The following is a 26306-nucleotide window of genomic DNA, read 5'->3' on the forward strand; positions in this document are numbered from 1 at the left end:
GAGGAACCTGGTAGGCTCCTCCGTCCACGGGGTCGCAAAGAGTCGGACACGACTGAGCGACTTCACTTTGACTTTCACAATGGTTGCAAGCAGGAAGGATGGGTTATTTTGTTTCACATTGTAACTTGCTACAAGGATTAATTTTGTTTCTACTTATCTGTAATGCTATGTTGTATATAGGTATTGAAGTTTTAATAACCAACTAAGAAATTCTGTTCTTCCAGCAATCATATCACTTCATGGGAAATGGATGGGGAAACAGTGGAAACAGTGTCAGACTTTTATCTTTTGGGGCTCCAAAATCACTGCAGATGGTGACTGCAGCCATGAAATTAAAAGACGCTTACTCCTTGGAAGGAAAATTATGACCAACCTAGACAGCATATTCAAAAGCAGAGACATTACTTTACCAACAAAGATCTGTTTAGTCAAGGCTATGGTTTTTCCAGTGATCATGTATGGATGCGAGAGTTGGACTGTGAAGAAAGCTGAGCGCCAAAGAATTGATGTTTTTAAACTGTGGTGTTGGAGAAGACTCTTGAGAGTCCCTTGGACTGCGAGGAGATCCAACCAGTCCATTCTAAAGGAGATCAGCCCTGGGTGTTCTTTGGAAGGAATGATGCTAAAGCTGAAACTCCAGTACTTTGGCCACCTCATGCGAAGAGTTGACTCATTGGAAAAGACTCTGATGCTGGGAGGGATTGGGGGCAGGAAGAGAAGGGGACGACAGAGGATGAGATGGCTGGATGGCATCACTGACTCGATGGACGTGAGTTTGAGTGAACTCCGGGAGATGGTGATAGACTGGGAGGCCTGGTGTGCTGTGATTCATGGGGTCGCAAAGAGTCAGACACGACTGAGCGACTGAAGTGAAACTGAAACTGAAGGAGTTCTATTCTTCCAGCAATCATCTGGCTCTAGTTATCAATTTTTCAGAGCAACAACTTCATCTGCATTCATGCTATTTTTGCATTGCTCCTCTCATCTCTTAGGAACAAGTGCTTGCTTTTGAAAGGGAATTTACAGGCTTTTTTGGAAGTGAGGAAACAAAAGCAAAAACAAAAGAATCCTCTTCTCTTTATTGGTAGAGGTTTTAAATAATTTCAAATACCCAAACTCCTGGTCAATTGCACCAGCCATGGGTGTGCTTCTACCGAGCTTTGGTTTCACTGAATTTGCCACTGCAAAGATCTCAGCAGTCACGCCATCCTTTCCTAAATTCTCCATTCTGCCCACCCAGGGATGGTGACTCAGGTAATATGACACAGTATCCTTTGCTTCTTAATGGGTGAGTTAGAGGAAATAAGTGTCTGGGCTTCGAATACTGATATTTGTGGAGAAGTCCTGTTCAAAGCAGAGGACTGCTCAGAAGTTTCTAGGACTGGGAACAATCTCTTTTGTAGTCTTCACACTCTGAAGGGGACATATTAGTGCATAGTATAGGTACTATATTCATACTTATGCAATGACATGCTTCTGTCATGCAGTGATTTGAGACTCAAACCATGTTCATATGCTTCTCATAGAGAAAATTACTGGTGGAAGAGGCTGTGCCTAGAAAGTTAAAAGAAGATGGGCATTTTTGATTACCTGTTATATGGTAGTAGTAGTTTATTTTACATATTTTATCTCACAGTCTTACAAAATTTCAATAATAATAACAATAGTATCAGGAACCAATAATTTGTTGTTGCTGTTCAGTCACTCAGTTGTGTCCAGTTCCCCATGGACTGAAGTAAGCCAGGCTTTCCTGTCCTTCACCATCTGCTGGTGCTTGCTCAGACTCATGGCCAATCAGTCAGTGATACCATCCAACCATCTCATCCTCTGTCATCCTGTTCTCCTCCTGCCTTCAGTTTTTCTCAGCATCAGGGTCTTTTCTAATGAGTCAACACTTCCTATCAGGTGGCCAAAGTATTGGAGCGTCAGTTTCAGCTTCAGCCCTTCCAAAGGATATACAGGATTGATTTCCTTTAGGATTGACTGGTTTGATCTCCTTGAAGTCCAAGGGACTCTCAAGAGTCTTCTCCAACACCACAGTTCTAAAGCATCCAATGGTTAAAAAGAAACCAATAATAGGGAACATTTATTGAGTAATTACTATGTGTAGGTACTATTCCATATGCTTTAGCTTTGTAACAACATTGAACCCACAGGCAAATAAGTGCATTTTTTAGTATGAAGAATGGAAAGTTTGGAGAGGCTTAATGACTTCCTCAAATCACAGAACTGATAAATAGCAGTTCTCTTTTGAACTTCGGGTCAAACCTGCAGTTTTTGTGCTTTGCTATGCTGCCTCTTACAGGAGATTACTTAACTAAAAACAAAAACAAAAAAATCTTAATTTTTTTTTTTTTTAAGATTCAAGAAACTGAAATGCCAAAGTAAGTCTTTCCTTTAACTTCATTTGCTTTTTATTTGTTCTGCCTTCCCCTCCCCTTCTTTTCTTAGGTAGTCTCCATTTTGACAATCCATTATAGTATTTTTCAGCCTCTAGTTTAACCCAGGGCAGCTGCCCCACCACAACTCTAGATGTAAGAGTAAAGCTTTACCTTCCCCATTTATGTTAAATATAACCGTTCGAGATCATCACACGCAAACCTAAGAGGTGTTTTAGGAGGGCTTCTTCTTTGTCATAGGTTGGGGAAAGTGAAGAAACCTTTCATCTCTCAATGGTCTACTGGCAACTGAACTTTCAATACCTCTGCAGATATTAGTGGTTGGCAGGCCCTCTTCCTCTAGATGCAGTGATACTAATAATCACAAGCTTGGCTGCATGAGGCTGTGCCATGCATTTCTTTACTCAGCTGTAACCATCAGAAGACGTCTTCTTCTATAGATAGAAAAGGAACACTTGGCCCTTTCCTCGGTGGTTCCTAAGACTCCTTACTCTTCCCCACGAGGATGGTACGTGGGAGAGGCAGAAGGGGACATAGCTCTGAGACACTGTTTTTGCTGTCGTTCCCAAGAAGCTACCCAACAAAATTGCTATTCTCAGCTCATCTGGGCATCAGGCCAGATTGGAGGCAATGCCCCAAATCAGTTTTCTTACTCCTTCAGCATACCTCCCTTTCTTTTGCTTATGAGACAAACCCTGCAGGAACAGGGAAAGCAGGCACAACGCTCTGTCATGGCAGGAGCTGGGGACACTAATGCTTGCTCACTTAGTGCCCGTGTACACACATACAGATGCACATACATGATCCCCAGAGCCTCACCTCCATGTCCTGAATTCCTACCTGACTTCTGAAGGACCTTCTAGAGACATGTGTCATTTATTTTTCTCTAGGGCTCAAGATAAAAAGAGAAAGAACTATGTACGTGGTAATAGACTGTGGATTCTGGGCATGGTTTGACAGCTGAGAAATATTCTCCCGATTGCCTCCTATGTATTTGACCCAATATCTTCTGTTCAAAGAATATAAAGTGGTTTTAATATCAATTGTGGCTTCTTATCCCCCACTCTAAGGCCTTTTAAAAAACAAATGAAAGAGGCTTGGGCTAATCACTGTTTCATAATATCTGAACCACTGCTTCCTGTCCCTTGGGGCTGGCAAGACAGAGTAGGTTCTTATTTTACACTCTGTGTAGAATATGCCCCTTTCCTAACCTAACTCAGGCTTTTAGCACTTATCAGGCCCAGATAACTATAATCATGTCCTGATTTAGCCTTCTCAGTCCTGTCTATCTTTATCACCAGTTGCTTATCTTCCAAAGGCACTGCTTCTGTGTCATTCTCCTACTAGTAAAGCCTCTCTTATGAAATAAGTGCTGGACCCCAAAACCTGGCATTTTGCCAGAGGGACTCTATTTCTCAACTCTTTCTCCTCTCAATTTCAGTTTGTATCTTGGCTATGGTATTCAGGTCAGTTCAGTTCAGTTGCTCAGTCATGTCTGACTCTTTGCCACTCCATGGACTGCAGCGTGCTAGGCTTCCCTAACCATCACCAACTCCTGGAGCTTGCTCAAACTCATGTCCATCGAGTCATTGATACCATCCAACCATTTCATCCTCTGTTGTCCCCTTATCCTCCTACCTTCAATCTTTCCCAGCGTCAGGGTCTTTTCCAATGAGTCAGTTCTTCACATTAGGTGGCCAAAATATTCGACCTTCAACTTTAGCATCAGCCCTTCCAATGAAAATTCAGGACTGATTTTCTTTAGGATTGACCGGTTGGGTCTCCTTAAGTCCAAGGGACTCTCAAGAGTCTTCTCCAACACCACAGTCCAAAAGCATAAATTTTTTGGAGCTCAGCTTTCTTTATGATCTAACTCTCAAATCCATATATTGCTACTGGAAAAAACAGTCTTGACTAGCTGGACCTTTGTTGGAAAAGTAATGTCTCTGCTTTGTAATATGCTATCTAGGTTGGTCATAGCTTTCTTCCAAGGAGTAAGAATCTTTTAATTTCATGACTGCAGTCACCATCTGCAGTGATTTTGGAGCCCAAGAAAATAAAGTCTGTCACTGTTTCCATTGTTTCCCCATCTATTTGCTATGAAGTTATGGGACTGGATGCAATGATCTTTGTTTCTTTAATGTTGAGTTTTAAGCCAGGATTTTCACTGTCCTCTTTCATTTTCATCAAGAGGCTCTTTAGTTTCTCTTTGCTTTCTGCCATAAGGGTGGTGTCATCTGCATACCTGAGGTTATTAGTATTTCTCCCGGCAATCTTGATTCTAGCTTGAGTTTCATCCAGACTGGCATTTCACATGATGAACTCTGCATATAAGTTAAATAAGCAGGGTGACAATATACAGCCTTGATGTACTCCTTTCCCAATTTGGAACCAGTCCATTGTTCCATGTCTGGTTCTAACTTGCTTCTTGACCTGCACACAGATTTCTCAGGAGGCAGGTAAGGTGGTCTAATTTTTCCATCTGTTTAAGAATTTTCCACACTTTGTTGTGATCCACACAGTCAAAGGCTTTGGCACAGTCAATGAAGCAGAAGTAGATGTTTTTCTGGAACTCTCTTGCTTTTTCCATGATCCAGCGGATGTTGGCAGTTTGATCTCTGGTCCCTCTGGCCAGGGTGTACTGTTTTCATTCCCCATATCCTGCTCTGTATGGGTAATCATTCTGTGTTCCTACTATCTGTTTTCCCACCTAGACTGAATGCTCTCTGAGGTCAGTCCTTTGGCCGTCACTTTTGTGTCTTCACCTCAAGCCTTACCTATAAGACATGCTCAGTATATACTTTGCCATTGAAAAAAAATTTTTTTTTCTCCTTTATAAGCTTCTAATTGGTGATCTAACAACATTTTAGAGAGCAGTGCTTTGTTTTTAATAGATTTTCATTAATTTTCTTAATAAAGAGCCTCAAAGATTCTACTTGGGGACAGGCAACCTTTTCTATTAGAGGACCCCATCTGACAGTGTCTTTCTTTGACATAAGAGAAATTCTCTTTTGCCGAGCTTTCTGCAGGGTACCCTTAGAGAGCCATTGTTTGAAGAGCAGTAGATCAGAGCTTCAGGTTTTCTGTGGCTGTTTGCTTAGCAGGGATGTGAAGGTACAAAGTCAAAACAATGTGCTTCTGTGGGCAGAGATAGGCGTGTCTTCTGTGGAGGTCTACTAGCTTTCATTTTTCTGTAGTGTTCACACGATGATGGCTTTCCCAGGCTTAATCAAGGTCCACATTTATGATGTCATTTTTTCCCAGCTTCCTGTGCTATGAAAGTTACAAGGAGCATAACAAAGAAGTTTGACCATTTTACATCTCCTGGCCATATTTCCACATTATTCTTATACATGACATTGATTCCTGAGAATCCACCAAATGGGCAGGTGTGATGCTGAAGTTTGCAAGAACAAACGTGAAAGAGAAGCCGAATGCAGTGAGTTTCTCACAAAATTAAGTTGATATGATTTAAAAACTGACTTTTATTCTTTTTAAATTTCTTGTCATTTTATTAGGTTCCAAATGACATTTTCAAAGGTGAATGATTATGGTAATAAATGGTATTAAAAAAATATTCTGCTAATTTCAGTATAGTTGGCAAGATAAGTTACTGTGTCTGTGTGGGTTCATTGGTTTGTGACAAATGACTCTTGTATCTGTCATTAACTTCAGTTAACTTCAATAGTTCAATAGTCTAGAACACTGCCATAAGATATAAACATTAGAGCCCTAGAAAAAACCTGGAGCAGGTGGTTCTGGGTAAAACAGGAAAGTGAGCCTATATCTCTGCAGCTTCCCCAACAGCATCTTGGTAATGGTCATTTCCCACTGCTGAATGCTGTTTTCAAGTAGAACTTTTTCCAGGACTGATGCTGCTACTCCCTGGCCTCAGGACTCCAAGCAAGTTTCCTGTTTGTATCCTTCAGTACCTGTAAAATGAGGAGCTGGATTTAGATGCTCTGTAGTATTCCTTTGAGCACTCTCTTTCTAGAGTCTAAGGCATTTCACAAAACTATTTGCAGGTAACAAGACTGCATTTGCCAGAGAGAATGGAAATGCCTTTCCCTTGTTCCTTTTCTCAGATATTCTGGCCAGCTTATTTCCTTTCTTTACATCTTCTTGCCCTTCTCTGTTGCTTTCTTTTTTTTTTTTTTTAAATCATGCTTGTCAAATTTATTTCTTTCTTCTCCTGTCTCTTTCTTGCCAAGTTCTTCTTCGCATTAGAGTTGCCTATTTTGCGTGTGTGGCAATTCTGCAGGGTAAGCACTTCATTTTAGACTTGCTTCCACTAATTAACTACAAAATTAAGTAGGTGAATTCATTGATTCAGCACTTGGTTTGATGTTTATATTAACTCATTAAAAGGGAAGCCCTGGCTATGGCCAGAGGCTTGACGGGAATCTGTCCCTCCCCCTGAAATTTCCTTTGACTTCCCACACTAGATAGCAATCTCGCTGTTTCTCAGAAGTATTCATGCATCTGGGGAGCAGCCAAATGACCGAAGCAGCATCAGACAGGAATTCCGTTCTTTGTGACTACAGCAACAGTCCTTGCTTCTTCTTCTTCTCTGTAAGCTTCCTGCTGTGCCTTCAGTTCTACTTTTGTTATGGGTACGTGTGTGCTCAGTCCTTCAGTCTTGTCTGACTCTGTGTGACCTCCTGGACTGTAGCTCGCCAGGCTCCTCTGTCCCTGGAATTCTCTAGGCAAGAATTCTGGAATGGTTTGCCATTTTGATATCTGGAGAATTTCATTTTGATGCCTACTGAGATTTCAGGCATGTCTATTCCATGTCAGATGCCCACCCAGCCACTGTCCACCTACCCCCAACCCCAAGAAGAAAGGAGGACTGCAGACCTGGTTGAAACGCTCACTGCGTTGCCATCAAAAAGAGCTCAAGTAAGAAGCTGTTAGGGTTCCATACCCTGCATTAGAACCGTCAACTGGTTTTCAGAAAAAGGAGTCACTTAAAATCTGGTTTTGTTTCTGTTTTCAACAATCAAATCATGTGTCATTCTTTTGTGCTTTAGCCCATAATAACCACAAGTGAATAACAGTTACAGTGGTCATTTGTCACAGAATTGTATTTACCTTTTTGATTTGTGTAGGGATTCACAACTCCTTTCACATCGCAACAAATAAGGATCTAAATGAAAAAAAATATGTTTATGGTAAAATGGAATGGAACGTCGTGGTTTGTAATACAGTAGTTTCCACTGTAAAAGAAGGCTTTCTTGGAGCCCATCCAGACAGTTCAGTTACTTGTCTAAAACAAATGGACTAGAAGAATAATGTATTAAATAAGTGTTCTTTGCTTTCCTATACCTTCTTTATCTCATGTGTCTGTTAGAAGTCCTGAACTGTGCTCTTGCCTTAAAACAGTTAACTTTATTTGTTCCATTTAGTATATTGTGTGCACTGGTTGTTAACATAAATTGACCTTAACTTTCTATTATAGCACAACCTCTGTTGTACACACCTTGACCGTGGTACTTATCACATTGTTTAGTAATTACATGTTTATTATCTATCTTCCCCACATAATTTTGAGTTTTTCCTGTGTAAGAGCCAGACTTCTTCATGTACCTCTTCGGTACATAGCAGATAATCAATGTTGTAAAAAATAAATAGAATAGTGAACACTTGGAGCTTAGAATTTGTTTAGAGCAAGATTTGATCCCTCTGTTGGCAATACAATTTAAATTTGAGTAAAATTCCCATTTGTAACATTCAATATCATGATATTCTGAATTAGTCTATCTAATAGTGCTATTAAATTTGTTCTAGGCCTTTATGTTTTAGGACACTACTTTAGGTCTTTAAACATATCTACACATGGTTTTAAAAACGTGATGAATCAATATAACTCAAAGAACTAACTAGTTTTAACTAAGTTATCCAATAATGTTTATCAAGGAAAAAGAAAAGTTCCCAGTATAATCAGTAAGCTCTACTTTTTATAGTGTAACTATTTTATATTTGTAAGTTTGTTCTGAAAAACACAGAGACAGAGTGAAGAAATCAAAGGTGATAATAGCTTATCTTAGGTCAAATTAAACTGTTAATTGTTAAATCCCTTCCAAAATCCTGTGGTATAAACCAAACGTATGAGTTTTGCCTAATCTTTGCATTCAAATTCAAAAATATTTTCATTTGATAATATCTGAAATGTATATATGTGTGTGTTTATATGTATTAATTTATAAACATAGGCATATATGTACATATGCCCGTGCATATAAATATGTATGTATATGTCCACAGATATGCATACATATTCCTTAGTAGATCATAATTTAGAAGTATGGTCTTAATTTCAGTATTTTACCTACAAGATATAATGTTAATGGCATTATGCTGTCATTAAAATTATGAATAGAATGTGGGAGATAAGATTAATGGAGGGTGATTTTGCATTTGTACAGGAATGACCTCATTTTCATTATAAAAGGGATTATATATAGTTGGAATTTAGTGTAATATAGTTGTGGTTCATTCAATAAATTATACAAGAAAATATTATTTCAAAATCACACTCCTTTGAAAACCTGATACTATTGTTTTAACAGTTTTGAACAAAGATTATAGCCTGACTACAAAGTTAAAAGTAAGACAATTATTTGTATAATTTATATAATATGTTTTATATATATTATATTTGTATAATAATTGGTATAACAATATTATACAAATGTTCACATTGATTTCCATTTGAGAACTTGCTTGCTGCTAAATTTTAGCTCCTAACATGTTTTTACAGTTAAGCTATAATAACTGATTAAAATAAAAGAGTTTCACCAAGTATTGGGTACTTTGGCTAGTTTTGATACAATTACATAATTTTGGACTCCAGGGAAGTGCATGCATTCCACAAAGTAGGATCTGTGACTAAAGGTAGGAGAGCTAGTGTATATAGATTATTGATTTTGAGTGAAGAATTTGAATTTGCATGCGTTTTAAAAGATAAATTCAGGATTCTTCTTTGCCTTTTGAAGCAGTAATGCATTTGGTGTTTTTTGCAGTGGCACAAAAAGGAAAATGAATCATAGGTTTACACTGTATTCATAGAGTCTAGATAATTTAATTAATGTTTTTATAAGACTTGTTTTCCTCCAACATGATTTTTGGTTGGGACTTTAAACTAAATGAAGATGTTTTATTGAAATTATGATTTCTAACAACAACTTTTTTTTTTTTTTTTTTGGATATACTAAGTTGAATGAGTCTGAGGACCATTGTTGTTTCTCCATAGGACGTTAACCTTTCTCTGCACATACACACAATTTTTCAATTATATCAAGGGGTTCACAGAATCTCTTCCATGGATCATGGTTCTTGTTTCATAGATGAAATTCTTATTAATAGGTTTACCTGAATCATCTACCAATCTAGAACTCATAGCAATTTCCTTATGTATTTATCATTGCCTTCAATTTCTGAATCAAACATGAGTGAATCAAGAAAAGTTGAAATTCATTATAGTCCCAGATACTCATTTTATCTTGTTCTTGAGTATGCAGTATTGGATCTATTGTAGCCTGCTCTTTGTGAATGAGTTTTTTTGCGGCTTTTTGTTTGTCTTGATTTTTTTTTTTTCTGTTTGCTTTTGCTTTTTCATTTTTGAGGCTGTTGGAGGAAAATGTTAGCTCCAAGAAAGCCACCAAATAACTCTTTTCTCGTGGAAATCTCAAAATATTTTTCCATTATTGGTTCCATCTCTTCAAAAAGCTTCAACTCGATGAAAAACTTTCAGGTTTCTGGAACTCCTGAGTATATGTCTGTTCTGGCTACAGTCAATTTGGAGACTGCCCATTGCAATGTGCAGACATGGATGAATGTGTCATGCAAGATTTTTAATGATATTTTATAGCACTGAACTTCAGATAGAACCTTTTGGAATAGGACTGAATGCTTGTCTGACTGGAATTATATCAATAACTGAATGAGGTAGGAGATAAAGCAAGTGGCCTGCACTCTGTGATTTGTTTCTAGTTTGTCAAATAATAGGATGTGATAAAATAAAATGCTATCACTGATGCTCTGGGTCTGGGATGTAGTTGAGAATGAAACCACTGATGTCCACCAGACTATCCATATGTACCAGTCTTGAAAGAGTCCCTCACGTGCCCTCACCCACATAGCCAAAGGGAATCTACTTGCAAAGTTGATGAGAGTGAAGAATGAATGCTTCAAACACCTATGAGAAGTTTAAGGTTGAACAGAAATATTATTTTAGTAGTTTAAGGGGGCAAGGAATAGCCCCAACTCGTATTCATTGAGTCCATTTCAGCCAGAGCCAGGACCTGGGCATAGCTGACATAGTTCAGTGCAAAACAGATTATCAAATATCTGTTTTGTAACATGCTAGCCACTACCAATATATGCTAGTTAGGAAATCCTCTCGATTACATAGAGTTTTAAAGTTAGTAATGAAACAAATTTAACTTTCATTACCAGCCTTTGTGTTCCACCATTTCTGGAAAGTTACTTAACCCTTCTGAAGCTCTCTTTCCTGATCTGTAAAATGAAGCTGTTCTGCTGTCTTTCCAACATTTAGTGCTGCTGAAAAGATAGAGAAACAGATGGCAAAGCAGAGGAAACTACAGAATTTATATATTTTTTAAAAAAAGCCTTGGTTTTCCAGTCTACTGGAAAGGAAGGGATCCCTTGGGGACTGGTTTTTGAATGGCAGGGCTAGTTGTTTTTCTTTAGATAGGATATACATCTGGGTTGAATTGGGAGTTAAAATGTTGATGAAAATTATTTTTGGATGCATAAAATGCATCCAACCCTTTAGTGCCTGAAAACCTCTTATGAATTTTGACAGGTTACTCAAATTGAGAGTTTACATCTCCATGGCAGCACCTGGCTTACAGTAGGTGCTCCAGCGTCATTATGCTCAGCCTTTTTCCCAGTAGCCACGTTATTGAAGAAGGAAAAATAGAAAAGAGCATTAGAGCTGGCTTATCCAGATTGTTTGTGTACACTACGGTGATCAAAATCACCAGATACGCATGATAACGCTCAACTTCGTTCTGCCTATAAACAGTCAATGATCTTGTTAGTTGCAGCTGTACACCCAGTGGGAGCGGAAATCTTTGTTTATTGAATTTCCAGGTTCCAATCAACTGTGCAAGGAGCAACTGTGTTAAAATGAAAGTCAATACTCCTCCTCTTCTCCTTTCTTCACCTCTGTCTCATCAGAAGAAGGATTTGGGTTCTTAGATTGGTTGAAAATGTAGAGGTTTTTATATAAAATTGAAGAGAATCTTAAGTCTTAATATTTATCTCTGCTTTTTTTTGTTGTTGTTGTTTTTAAAGAGAACGAGTGAGCATTATGGGCTGAATCTTGTCCTCTAAAATTCGTATTTCAAAGTTCTGACCCTCCAGTGTCCCTGAATGTGACTGTATTTGGAGATAATGCTGTTAAAGAGGTAATTAAGTTAAAGTGAGGTCTTTAGGGCAACTTCTAATCCCAAACAACTGCTGTCCTTATAAAAAGGACAGGTGGACACAGACTTTCATGTACACAGAGCAAAAAAGCTGTGAGAAAACAGTGAGAAGGCAGCAAGTTAGAGATCTCAGAACTTAGAACTGCAGGTAACTTGACCTTGGACTTCTAGCCTCCAGAACTGTGAGAAAACAAATGTCCGTGGTATTTTAAGTCACTGTGGTATTTTGTGATGGCAGCCTGAGCAAATGGATACATAGCGTTTTCCTTAATTGGATTGGTAAGCCATGGCGATCCTACTAGAAAAATTGTTTTATTTATGTATCTATCAAAAGAATGGATTCTCTCATCATCACCTCCAGCAAGCATAGACCATCAGTCTGACTGTCCACCAGAATGGGAGGAAAAGTGTACAAGACTTGCTCTTTTACGAGAATCCTTGCATTAACCTAAGAAACCGCACATGGGGGGTTAGCTTTATATATATGCAGGAGACCTGAGTTCAGTCCCTGGATTGGGAAGATCCCTTGGAGAAGGGAATGGCTACCCACTCCAGTATTCTGGCCTGGAGAATTCCACGGACAGAGGAACCTGGCAGGCTAGAGTCCTTGGGGTCTCAAAGAGACAGACCTGACCGAGTGAATTTCACTTCACTGGGTGATATAACCTCCTTCCATTCAGCAGTTCTTTCAGGAGATACAGATTCTAAGAAGGAATTCCAAATTCTAAAAGAGTATTATTTAGCCAGATATACCAGGATCTGCCCCACAAATAAAGATCATCTCAGAGACTCATTAGAGTTCCTAAAACTTGCTCTGCAGGGATCTTTTCCTCCTGAAGTGGGGCAGGGATAAGAAATGTACCATTTCACACCAGTCAGAATGGCTGCGATCCAAAAGTCTACAAATAATAAATGCTGGAGAGGGTGTGGAGAAAAGGGAACCCTCTTACACTGTTGGTGGGAATGCAAACTAGTACAGCACTATGGAGAACAGTGTGGAGATTCCTTAAAAAACTGGAACTAGAACTGCCTTATGATCCAGCAATCCCACTGCTGGGCATACACACTGAGGAAACCAGAAGGGAAAGAGACACGTGTACCCCAATGTTCATTGCAGCACTGTTTATAATAGCCAGGACATGGAAGCAACCTAGATGTCCATCAGCAGATGAATGGATAAGAAAGCTGTGGTATATATACACAATGGAGTATTACTCAGCCATTAAAAAGAATACATTTGAATCAGTTCTAATGAGGTGGATGAAACTGGAGCCTATTATACAGAGTGAAGTAAGCCAGAAGGACAAACACCAATACAGTATACTAACGCATATATATGGAATTTAGAAAGATGGTAACAATAACCCTGTATACGAGACAGCAAAAGAGACACTGATGCATAGAACAGTCTTATAGACTCTGTGGGAGAGGGAGAGGGTGGGGAGATTTGGGAGAATGGCATTGAAACATGTGAAACGTCATGTATGAAACGAGATGCCAGTCCAGGTTCAATGCATGATGCTGGATGCTTGGGGCTGGTGCACTGGGACGACTCAGAGGGATGGTATGGGGAGGGAGGAGGGAGGAGGGTTCAGGATGGGGAACACATGTATACTAATTAAATAATTTTCTATTAAAGAAAATTAAAAAAAAAAAAAAGAGAAAAAAAATAAAAAAAGAATTTACAATTATGATAAAAAAAAAAAGAGCCTCTTGATGAAAGTGAAAGAGGAGAGTGAAAAAGTTGGCTTTAAATTAATTAAAAAAAAAAAAGAAATGTACATCTTATCACAAAAGAATACACAAAACCAAGGCTATTTATCAACAACCTATTCACTATTCGTATGGATTTACTATTTACTGTGTGGTACTTAGGAAGACAGAGCTCAGATTAAATAAAGGAGAAAGAAAAAGTGAAAGTTTGTTAGTTTGATTTTGTTATTGCTGTACAGCAGTGGTAATAATTGGGGGTGGTATGGTGGGATATTTATGAGCAAGTAAAATAGACTTTGAACTTTGTCACGGTTGGATGCTATCACTATAATCTCCTTTAGAACTTATGTTTCCTGAATATTGCTTTCCTTGTCATAGAAATAATAGCAAATAGGCATAGTAACAGTCACTGTAAAAAAGAATACTGGTAATATACACTATATGCTGTTGTCATTAAAGGGAAAAGAGTAGGCATCTCCTAAACTGTTTGTCACATAGAAAGAAATCAGTAAATGTTAACTACTATTATTCTTTATGGCATTTAACTTTCAACATATTCTTTCAGTGGAACAGTTTTTAAGTTAAACAGACATTTTATGTTGACTGATTGTTAGGCATCATTGTGATTATCCCTTATTATGAGAAATATATCTGTTTATTGCTAGGATGAGATGAGACTGGAAAGTCCTTGAGATAGCAACATCAGCTGTACATTTTAAATAAATTCAAAGTAATCCTATTTGAAGCCTGTAAAGCTAAGTTTCTATCTAAAACACAGAGCCTTTAAGTACTAATATTAGCTTTATCCTTCAGAAGGTGAAAGCTGAAAAGTTTAGAATTCAAACCAGGTTTCAAAGGGGCTGAAATCAACAGGGCTTGGTAAGGTAAGATACTTAAATGACTTTACCTAGAGTCTCTAAATCAGTGGTTTTCAATCCCTACTGTGCATCAGGATTTCCTGAAGAAATTTAAAGTTATCAATATGGGAGCATCACCCGCTGATTCAGACTCTCCAGGGATGAGTAAATTTCCAAAAGCTCGATTAGTGATTCTGAAGTGCATACAGCCTGTGTTGATAATCACGATTCTAAATAGACTCCCCAGATGGGTCCCAAAATGTCCTGTGTGAAATGGTGTACTTTTAACCTTTTTTATTTTCAACTGATCTCTTTGCCAGTGCCACAATTGTAAGTTATATAAATTCTAAATCAGTCGTGAAAATTTATGGCATTTTTCCAAAAGAAGGCTTATTTATGTTTTCATTTTTAAAATACATAATATTTTAATATAATTTAATGTTGATGTATGGCAAAACCAATACAATATTGTAAAGTAATTAACCTCCAATTAAAATAAATTAAAAAAAAAGAAAAGAAAAATAATATAATTTCAGGGTGAATTTTAAAGCTCTGTCATAAAATCATAAAAATATACAATCAGATGCATCTTTTCTTCTATAATATCAGAATCACAAAATGATTTGCTTTGTACTTAATTTAGGAAGCATCATGATTTTTTTTCAACTATTCTTGGGTTGAAGGACTGTGATGGAATGTGAACCCATGACTCTCCTGTATCTTATTTGCAAGTACTTTAGGCTGCAATAGTTAATGGTATTATTTTCTCATTGTAGAAAAACATGGACTAGATAGATGCTATAACAATTCACTCACCAAGTAGAAAGCACTGTTTGTGTCTGAAGGACCTCACCATCTGGTAGGATGGAACCAAGTATAAAAGACTCTCTCCCCAGAAAGGCATTCTTACCCTTTCTTGTACTGTATGGAAAATCAGTGATACAGTAAGGGGCAGGATCCTTTGCTGACCTTCATACCACTCTCTTAAAAGATTGAATTTCTCTTCTTTCAATTGACTTGCTGTCTGTATGCAATTTCATCTCCAGATGGAAGAGGAACAGAGAAAGCAATGATGGTTTGAGTAGGGAGTTTATGAAAGCAGTGATTACAGAAAGTTAAATATGTTCCAGGAGATAGCAGGGAGTCTATTACACTTTCTAGTATACAGACCTACCATTATTATTATTTATTTTTTTATTGAATTTCATTCTATATTCCCCTACCTTCTTTTCAGTTTGCAGTTGTACTCCCATTGGAAGCAAACTTAATAGATGAAAATTCAGACTTGCACATATTAAACTTTAAGGTACAATTATTAGTTTTACATAAAAAGTTCCTCACAAGGTCCCAATAGGCACTTCATTTAAACACAATGGCTTCCTAGAGATCATGTTTGTACTTGACTACATTGAAACAACTTTAATGTATGAAGTACCACTCACTAATATTGTATAATAATTGAGTTATAATAATTCTGAACAAGTTTTGATATATATTTATCAGGGGCCAAGATGATATATGTTGTTGAATTTAGATATGAAGTTGGACATATTTCTTAGGTTAAGAGAATTATCATAATCTATCTGATGATACATAACAAGTTTTGAGAAATAATTAGTTACTCAACTCCCCCCACCCCATGCCACGACGGTATGTTCCCAGGATTGGAATTGTGTAATAGAAGCTGTGCATGCCATTGGAGATCAAAAATGGGAAGGTTTTAGGATAAAGGCAAAATTTAAATTGGCGTTTGACAGAGAGGAAATTAAGAGTGATGCATATGTGTGTGTTGAATAGAGAGGAGGTAATTCATGCCCTGAAATCCAACATTTTTAAATGAATTTTATATCAACCAGTGTAAGGCAATGGGAGAAGATGGATGTTAGTGCCAAAGCAATTTTCCATTCAATTCTGTCTCAATCATATTCCATTGGGGCAAGATTCAAAGCCTTTCTTTTTTTTTTTTTTTTCATCTTTGAATGAGGTTAATAAACTTGCCTTAGAGAGTCGTAAGGATTTCATAAAATACCTAAGCATGACAGTGTAAGTCACTCAGTCATGTCTCTCACAAAGAGAAGTGACCCCATGGATTATACAGTCCATGGAATTCTCCAGGCCAGAATACTGGAGTGGGTAGCCTATCCCTTCTCCAGCAGATTTTCCTGACCCAAAAATCGAACAGGGGTCTTCTGCATTGCAGGCAGATTCTTTACCAACTGAGCTAATAGGGAAGCCCCAAACATATATACCTAAGCATAGGATTTCATAAGTGTCTGTGACTTCCTTTTCTACTCTCAGTACCTTTAGCAATATTGTAGTCACTATAATACACGATAAACTTGATGAAGTATTTAGATGGTGCCTTGGGAACTGTTGGAATAGGACTTGACCATAGCAGTTTATATTTTTAAAATTTATTTTACAAAGTCACACTGGAAAACGTGCTCCACGATTTTACTGAAATACCATATTAGCTATTCTACAAATGTAGAAATGGACTATCTCCATGTGTTCAAAACCTGTCGAATTCTTCCTTCTCATCCTGCAAACAAACAAATTATGTTTAGATTTGCCATTGCCCCTTCAGCAGCTCAAATCATCATGAATTGTTCAGACTCTTAGCAGGAGGATTATAATGGTTTATTTATGTATGCATATAATCCCTCCATCAAATGCAGACCACATACTTGTCTGCCTGAGCTAATTTTTATTGATATATATTTTTGTCTTGCTCCTAACTCTGCTGATCAGATTTTAATTCCTGACAACACATTAGTGCCAAATGGCATGATTAGTGCTGTTAGGAGTTGAGTTTTGCGGAAATATTCAATACCTGCTGTGTCTATCCTCCAGAAAAGAGAACAATCCGATCTTCTTCATTGGTTGTGAATTTAGTTGAAGTGTGGTTTTTAATTTAAGACACTTTGGGGTTGCAAAAGGAGATAACGGAGTATTTAGACTACGGAGGATTTATAAAGAAGGACAAAATTGAAGCCCTTTTAAAATGTCTAAATCTGTGAGGTTCACTTTGAAAAATAAGTTTCCCAACATTATGTATACTCTCAAAGCATATTTAAATTACTTCAACAGCTGCAATAATAAAACGGCACTGGAAAGCACGAACATGAAATACATGAGGTAAAGTAAAAGGGCAAAGTAATGAGATCAATCACGCCAAGAGGATAACGAAAGGCAGACCTACAGAGTCTACTCAGGGAAAAAAGGCATGGAAGCAGATATTTTTAGCACACTGGAAGAGATGTTGATAGAACTTTGCACAAAGTGCTATGGGAAAACGGAAGGAAGCAACATTAATTGTGCTAGAGATGGGAGGGGAATGAAGATAAGAAGAGAAAGCTTTATTTAAATCTCTGTTGCCATCAAAACAGCAGATTTCTCAGTTATTCCCAGCAGAAAAACACTTAGTCTGACCTTTTAAATGTATGGCACGAGACCCTGACCTTCAGCTATTTAATTCAGTGTTGTAAAGTGATCCTGCAACAATGGATTTCTCTGTTTCCCTGAAGGAGCCCATTTGTCATATATGTGGAAATGCCATGTATGTAGAAATGGATGGTCTATGTTTCTTTTCTTTAAAAAAAATATTTTAGATATTTATCTAGCTATTTGGCTGCCCTAGGTCTTAGTTGCAGAATGTAAACTCAGTTTTGGTATATGGGATTTAGTCCTCTTATCAGGGATGGAATCCTAGCCTCCTGCATTGGGAGTAAGGAGTCTTGGCCAGTGGATCACCAAGGAATTCCTTGTCTGTGTATGTTTCAAATTTGTGAATTTCATAGCAGGTGGGTAGACAGGCAACTGGGAGACTGGAAGATGTGGAAAGTGCTCCCCATCTTTTGTGCTGGGGAAAGAGAGCAGGTTGTGAAATAATAAGCACAGCTGATCCTGAAGATGAGATCCCTCTTTTTGGCAGTTCTACCCAGGATAAAGGTTTGGGAGGAGAGGCAGAATGATAATATTGGAATTCTCATCCAAATCAGGTTGCAGACATGGCTCTTCAAGGAGAGCCTGGATGCATTCTTCAGGTTAGAGGGAAAATAATCTTTTATGGCCCACAGAAAGCAAATCCTGTATGTCTAATGGTCAGAAAATTTGACTTGAAGAATATGCAGGTAGCTCTTTTCTGGCGCTTTTATGTCTCACCACTCTACCTATTATGGGATGACTAAGAGGAGTGAGTCCAAAGCACAAGTAGCAGATAATTTCGTTATTCACCAAACTAACTTTAAAACCAATACCTTTTTAAAAAAGCGATTTTGAACTGAGAATCGCATTAAAGCTTGGGGAATGTGGGGAAAAAAACCCTCTCCTACTGTAAGTGATTTTAAAGTGTTGCCAACTGATGTGCTTATAGCAAATAATTTTGCCTTTTCAGTCTGTGCGCTGGAGACAGTGTTCTTTCCCGGAAAGAAAAGAACATGGGTTTTGGATGTACATAGTGTTCTCCATTTTCAAATACTGGCTCTTTCACTTATTGAGATGGTAGCTAACATTTAATGAGAGTTTACTATGTGCCAAGCACAGTTCCAAGTTTTTTTTTTTTTTTATGCAGAAGTGTTTAATAAGCAATAGACCCAGCTGTTAGAGTGCAGAGACCTAGTACAATGGATCTAGATTTCATTTATCTGTCACATTAACAACAAAGAGGTGGATGGCCTAGGTAGGAGTGATGCGCTTGTCCACAACATCCTCCCAGCACCCAGGTTCCTCCTTCATGCTGTTGGGTTGGATCCTCTTCTGTGTAGTGCTGGATGTCTAAAACCAAGCCCCCATATCAGGCTGTAGGACAAGTAGCTTCATTTACAAACCTGATCCTGAAGCAGCATACATCACCTGTACTCACATTTTGTCATCCAGAACTTAGTCACATGAACAGCCTTTGTTGCAAAAGATAAAGAGGACCCTAGAATCTAATTGGGTAGCCTTCTATTCTGCCAATATGGGAAAGATTGAAGACAAAAAAAGAAGAGTGAGGCAGAGGATGAGATGGTCACATGGTATCACTGACTCAGTGAACATGAATTTGAGTAAACTCAAGGAGACATTGAAGGACAGGGAAGCCTGGTGTGCTGCTGTCCATGGGGTCATAAAGAGTTAGATATGACTGAGCAACAAGGGAATGAGTCCGCCGTATTGCATGATTCCTGGGATTGCCATTCCTATAGGTTATAACGTGAATGGTGACGCTGAAGTTGGGCTGCAGAACAGCCCTGTTTGGAAAGTAGTAAAAGGAAGCAGGGGAGAGTGGATGTGGGAAGACAATGAGCATTTTCTGTCATGATGTATTAACCTCTTTAACCCTTAAAATGACCTAGCAGGGTTATTTTCATCTTTACAGGCAACTCAATCACATTTGTTTAAAATTACTGATCCTATAGCCAGAACAGTGTGAAATCCAAGCAATCTAGCACAGAAATTGTGCTCTTAAACACTACTGTAGTTCCTCTCTGCCTTAGAAACTGATCTTGTAGCTATTTTTGTAATTTTGGTGGTGGTGTTTGGTCCTAAGTAGTGTCCAGCTCTCCTATGACCCCAAAGACTGTAGCCCACCAAGCTCCTTTGTCCATGAGGTTCTCCAGACAAGAATACTAGAGTGGGTTTCCATTTCCTTCTCCAAGGGATCTCCCGGACCTAGGAATTGAACCCATGTTACTTGTTTAGCAGGCAGATTATTTTACCACTGAGTTAGGTACAGTTAATATATCAAAATTAGTAAGATCCTACTATATTCAGGGAGTTGTGTAGTATTTTGTAGAGGTTTTGTATGTGCCTTTTTTTTTTTTTCCCATTGGGGATATGAGGTAGCTCAATTCACTGAGTGTATGTTAAAAATTTCAAATTCTGGCCAAAGAGTGTCCTTTCTTCAGCTTCATCAGTGCATGTAACTTTTATTTCTAGTGTTAAGTGGTTATGTTCTCTGTTTTAAAGATACGTGCTTTTATAATTGAACTTGGCTATTTGTGTCATACCCTTCCCATATCTCATAAATTTTGAACTCGTTTTTATTGCCCAGATTTATAACCTTGTCAGTTAGGCAAGATGAAAGTTGTTTCTATTGTCTTCCAGTAAAGACAATATTTGCTACCCCACTGAAGAATCCGTTCTCCTTAGCACTGGAAAATATATCAGCCACACCAAATGGTTCTCCTTTCTGATAAGATATAACTCTAACCTACACATTTTGGGGGAACTTTATGAAGAGAGGAGAAAATTCTTACTTGACTCAATTTTTTTTTTTCCTTTTTACTAGAACATTCACTGTTCCTTTTTTTTCTTTTTTAAAATAATTGTTTCTTCTATATATATTTGGCAATCATTTTGTGTATGCATGCACTTTACATTTTCTGTTTATCTTTTGGAAAGAGGCAGGATTAGTTTTTAAAATAGCCATATATGGAGAGATACTACACTTGATCTTCACCAAAAGGCCAAGAAGCAATATCAGTGATTGCTTGTTAGTGAATTAGTGCTTTATTCCTTTTTAGTTTTTTAAATTGGAGTAAAGTTGATTTACAGTATTGTGTTAGTTTCTGTTGTATAGTAAAGTGACTCAGTTATACAAATGTATGCTTTTTAGATATTCTTTTCCATTATGATTTATCCCTGAATATTGAATCTAGTTCCCTGTGCTATACAATAGGACCTTGTTTATCCATCCTATATATATATAATAGTTTGCATCCAATCTACTAACCCCAGTTAGTGCTTTATACCTGTATGTTATTTTCAGATGAAAATTTGGTTACAGGAATGATGGTCTTTGATGCTTGTCCTGTCATCTCTCAAGAAAGCTCCTTGGACAAGTATTTGCTTTATTTCTGTAGTTCTCTTAATTGCACGGAGAAGAGGACACTTTGGGGGTGGACCACTTTGGTGGTTTTTTAAGGTAAAACAGCCCACTTCCCTAAATTTGTCTTTGCCACTCAACTTGTAAGCTGTGAAGCCCTGGGCAAATCAGTGCTCTTTCTGTGTCTTTTTACTTCATTTGCAAAATGCGGATAACAATAGGCTGAAACTTGGAGAGTTAGTGTGAAGATTAAAGAAGTTAAATGGATGTACGAGTGCCTGGTATATGGTAAGCAGCTGATACAGTTTAGCTGTTTGTCATCATTTTCTTCATTGTTGTCTTTCTGTGGACTTGGTTAATAATCATGCTGTTATCAGTATGTTCATATTTTGATTCTAGATGTATTGGTTAGTTGACACTGAGAAGTTCAAATGCAGCAAGTGAGCTATTCCTCACTGGTTTAAGTATACTCAGATGGCCAAAAGAATTTTAAGCAAAGAACAGTTTGAAGAATCTGAATTTTTTTTTACTCTTACTATTCAGAACAGATTTAGGTTAGAGTCAAAATGTTATTATAGGCTTAATAAAAGACAGGTTTCAACACTTACGGTAGAAGGAAAAGTGTGTTGAGATTGTTATTTGCCATATCTACTCAGTAACTTAACTGGTCATAAAGTATAACTGATCATTTTTTATTGATTTATTATTTTCCTTTTTTTAAATTTTATTTTATTTTTAAACTTTACAATATTGTATTGGTTCTGCCATATATCGAAATGAATCTGCCACAGGCATACACGTGTTCCCCATCCTGAACCCTCCTCACTCCTCCCTCCCCATACCATCCCTCTGGGTCATCCCAGTGCACCAGCCCCAAGCATCCAGTATTGTGCATCGAACCTGCCCCCAAGTGATACAAAAAGAATATAGACATAAGATTGAAATAGTGCTAGACATCATATTCAGACATGATCTAGCCCTGGACCAAAGAGTATAACTCTTACTTGAGTTTTTTAAGATTAAGGAAAACTTTGAAATCCATTAAGCCTAAGTTTATGTTTCATTGGCTCAAATTGTATACCCAGACCAATGACTAACAAAGGAAATGAGGAAACCAGGAAAAAGGCTAAGACATATGAAATAAATTGTATACATATACATTTATATGTAAGTGAAGAAATTATATGTATAACTATATAAGTAAATATATTTAAGTACATGTATAATATGTATATATTTATATATCTATAGACATTGGAGAAGGCAATGGCACCCCACTCCAGTACTCTTGCCTGCAAAATTCCAGGGAGGGGGGAGCCTGGTGGGCTGCCGTCTATGGGGTCACACAGAGTCGGACACGACTGAAGCGACGCAGCAGCAGCAGCAGCAGCAGGCATTGCAATTAGATAGTTCAAATAATTACCATTCTCCAAACACATATTGAAAAAAACTGAGAACCAAAATGAGTTGAAAGAACTGAGAAGTTTAGACAGAAATTGTTTTTGAGGTGGATTTTTCCAAAGCTTCCAACTATTTGTGAAACAAGTTCATGTAAGTATCTAAACATTTTGATTGGGTCCAAGTGCAGACTTGCAGTCCAGAAAGTTGGATGCATCACTGTAAAACATCCTCCTCACTATAATTGTGGTAATGTCAGATTTATGTGCAGACCATGAGCATGATCTAAATAAATCATAATGCTCAGTTTTGCTATTTTTAAGAGACAAGCACATTGCTGTAATATTTAACTATACAGAGTAGCTCACTTCGTAATTCCAGCATTCTTGAAGGGCTAATTCGATTACAGAATCTTATACTCTGTTGATATTTCACCCATGGCCTAGTATAGTGCTTAACAATGTCTGCTGACTTTCAGAAAGTAAAGAAATGTATTTTCACATAGAACATGAAGTTCAGGGAAAGAGTGGTTCTGGTTTATCCCCCTGGATCAACAGCAGCATCAAGGACAAACATCTTTCCATCATTTTGCTCTACTGTTGTGTTCTTGTCACCTTTGTCTTTAGTTAAATGCCTCCTTTGGTCACAAGACATTGTAACAGTTCAGTTCAGTTCAGTTCAGTCACTCAGTCGTGTCCGACTCTTTGCAACCCCATGAATCACAGCACACCAGGCCTCCCTGTCCATCACCAACTCCCAGAGTTCACTCAAACTCATGTCCATCGAGTCGGTGATGCCATCCAGCCATCTCACCCTCTGTCGTCCCCTTCTTTGCTAAACATCATATCCAGACATGATATAGGCCAGGACCAAAGAGTTTAGCTCTTTCTTGAGTCTTTTAAGATTAAGGAAAACTTCCTCTGAAATCTCCATTAAGCCTGTGTTTATGTTTTATTGGCTCGAATTGTATACTCAGACCAATCACTAGCAAAGGAAATGAGGAAACCGTGATGTCTCAGATGAGTCAAGATCCATTCTTTGAATCTTCATGGAGAGTGCATGGAGGAGCTGAATAAAACAGAGGTTTATTTAGCAATGACAAAGAATGGGGATAAGGATATATGATTTTAGGCATCAACAGTGTCTCTCACACTTGGCATGTAGTAGAGTACTCTTGTGTTCTTATTTTTATGAAAAAGAGAAAGGAGGGAAAGCAGAAAGGAAGGAAAGAAGTGAGAAAGAAGAGGGGAAAGAAAGGAAGGAAGAGAAGAAAGAAAGAAGGAAAAAAGGAAGGAAGGGGAGGGAAGGAGGAAGGAAGGAAAGAAGAAAGCACTCATATAATGTGCTTTGTTTAGTCTTACTGCTCAGCCAGTAGAAATCTTCTGGCTTGTTTCTGCCAGTTCCAGGTAGAGCACAATAAATATATCATCAGGCCAAGCATAGAATCACATTGTCAGAAACTGATTAGAATTGGGTGGCCACTGCTTCTTTCTTGGCAAAGGGTCAATTCATTGCAGTAATGTATTAAATAGCCCTTCAGAATTGAAAAGCCAAGAAACAATGTCCTTTGGAACTAACACTGTTAAACAGTATCTAAATTAATGGAAAGTGCCTGCACTAATGAAATAAAACATCAGGGCTTTGGCAGGAGGTGATTGGCAGAAACACCCGATGGCTTGATACATCTGTCTCCTGAAGACATAAATGAATTCCTCCTTCTAAAAGAGAATGAATAACTGTGGCTGAAGCTAAGCAGTGGTTTAAAGAAAATGACTTCCTGCCTTCTGCCAGCGTGCCTAGGAGCACATTTCTCAGCCCGATATCTTTGTGCCTTCTAAATTAGGATCCTGGCGGTAAAGATAAGAAAGATTATCTATCAAGAATACTATACCATTTAGTATTTAGTAAGAGAAGATATGATGAAGAGGTATCTGCCTTCATGATTTGTGAGTTTTGGGAGCTATTATTATGCAGTTAATTGATAATTTTATAAATTTCTTCATTCATTTATTGGTTGATTCATTCATACATTCATGCTATTACTAAGGGGTAGCTGCTTTTTTCCAGATAATGTTCTGCTGGGAACATTAGGGTTTGCAGAGGCCAAGGTCCTAGGTTTGGGTCATGTGTAGGGTAGTGGAGGAAGTGAAGGGAATTATACTATGCACTCTACTAAGATCACCTCAACATAATTCCTTCCTAGCACTCCTTACTATTCTGTAGGACTTTAATCACTACCGCCAGTTCCTGGAACAGAATATCAAGGCTTGGATATTAAGTTCACAATTTAATATGATTCTCATTGGCGGTGGTGATCTTGGCTTTGAACCCAGAATTATGGCATTCCACAATTAGAATTTTTCCATCATGAATCAGATTGTTTTCTCCCCTAATCACAAATTTACCTTGACATCTAGATACCCAGATAGCCTTACTAATAATTCTCTATTATTAATTCATAGAACTAGCTCCCTAGAACTTGTGAGCAGATCCAAGCCAACCCAACAAAACGGAAAGAGTTACACATCTTAATGCTGAAGTCAACTAGTGGTGGTAATAGAATCCTATGTATTCAAGAATATTAAACTTATGCTTAAGGAATGAATAAATGGACTCTAAAGTGAGAGTCTTTGAGCCTTTCTAGAAGTGAAATATTTGAGTGTGGTATATCAATGATGTAATATCAATTTGTCTTCTACTGGACATTTTGGCTTCCCTATAAAGACTTAGCCATCTCTCATATGAGTAAAGTTGACAGACAAATGGCCTTGAGATTTTACCAAAATATTTTGCATGTGTGTGGCAAGTCATTTGTTATAAAGTGCCTTCCAATCCAAGACTGGAATAACACTAGTGACAAGCATGGAACAGAGTCCACTCTTTCTATTGTATGAACGAGGAGACTGAGGTTCAGAGAGACCAAATAGCCTGCACAAAGTCTACAGCTCAGGCAAGAGCAGATGCATTTCATTTTCCTTCCCTTTGCTTAAACACTCTGTGGGTTAGCCATTATTGTGCTAAACAAATTACTTTGCATAATTCTAAAAAAATAGCTCTCTCAGAGATTATAAGTAATGTTCGGGTGGTTTTCGTATATTTAGAGTATCAGGACAGATATATCAGAGAACTGAGTATTTATCACACTTGCTATGTTGACACTTCAGAGTAATAGCTAGAAATTATCATGAAAGTTTCAGGAAATTTCTTGTGTTTTTCAAATATGTCAGGCCTGCTCCCTACACATGGGTTTTGAACATGCTGTTTCTGCTCGAAATGGTCTAGAGCAGGCAGCTTTATGGCATAGCCCAGATTGCCTCAGAGTTGTGCTCAAATGTCAGTCACCTAATCAGGGGGATTTTCTTGACCATTGATATACAATCTTTGGTTATTATTTCACTGATGTACAATCATTGTGCCCCTCTAGTCTTTTGCCTTGATTGGCATGGGAGCACATGCTCAGTCCTGTCCAACTCTTTGGGACCCTATGAACCATAGGCCTCCAGGATCCTCTGTCCGTGGAATTTTCTAGGAATACTGGAAGGGGTTTCCATTTCCTTCTCCAGGAGATCTTCCACACCTAAGGATCGAATCTGATGTCTCCTGCATCTCCTGCATTGGCAGGCATATTCTTTACCACTAGTGCCACATTTTGTCCAAAGTATTTATCATATTAGATATA

At 38.0% G+C, this 26306-nt stretch overlaps 1 protein-coding gene across 3 annotated transcripts in view; it reads left to right on the forward strand.

Moving 5' to 3' along the window:
* LRRC4C (leucine rich repeat containing 4C) overlaps nucleotides 1–26306 on the forward strand; it is a 198007-nt gene that overhangs the window by 15259 nt on the left and 156442 nt on the right. Inside the window, exon 2 of one of the 3 annotated variants that reach the window (XM_070383537.1) lies at nucleotides 5664–5838. The exons of the other annotated variants lie outside the window; for them this stretch is intronic. The gene's annotated coding sequence lies outside the window, so the exon portion shown is untranslated. The remainder of the gene's footprint in view (nucleotides 1–5663; nucleotides 5839–26306) is intronic. 3 annotated transcript variants of the gene reach the window in all.

The sequence above is a fragment of the Bos mutus genome, chromosome 15 (assembly GCF_027580195.1).
Source record: "Bos mutus isolate GX-2022 chromosome 15, NWIPB_WYAK_1.1, whole genome shotgun sequence".
Taxonomy (NCBI): Eukaryota; Metazoa; Chordata; class Mammalia; order Artiodactyla; family Bovidae; genus Bos; species Bos mutus.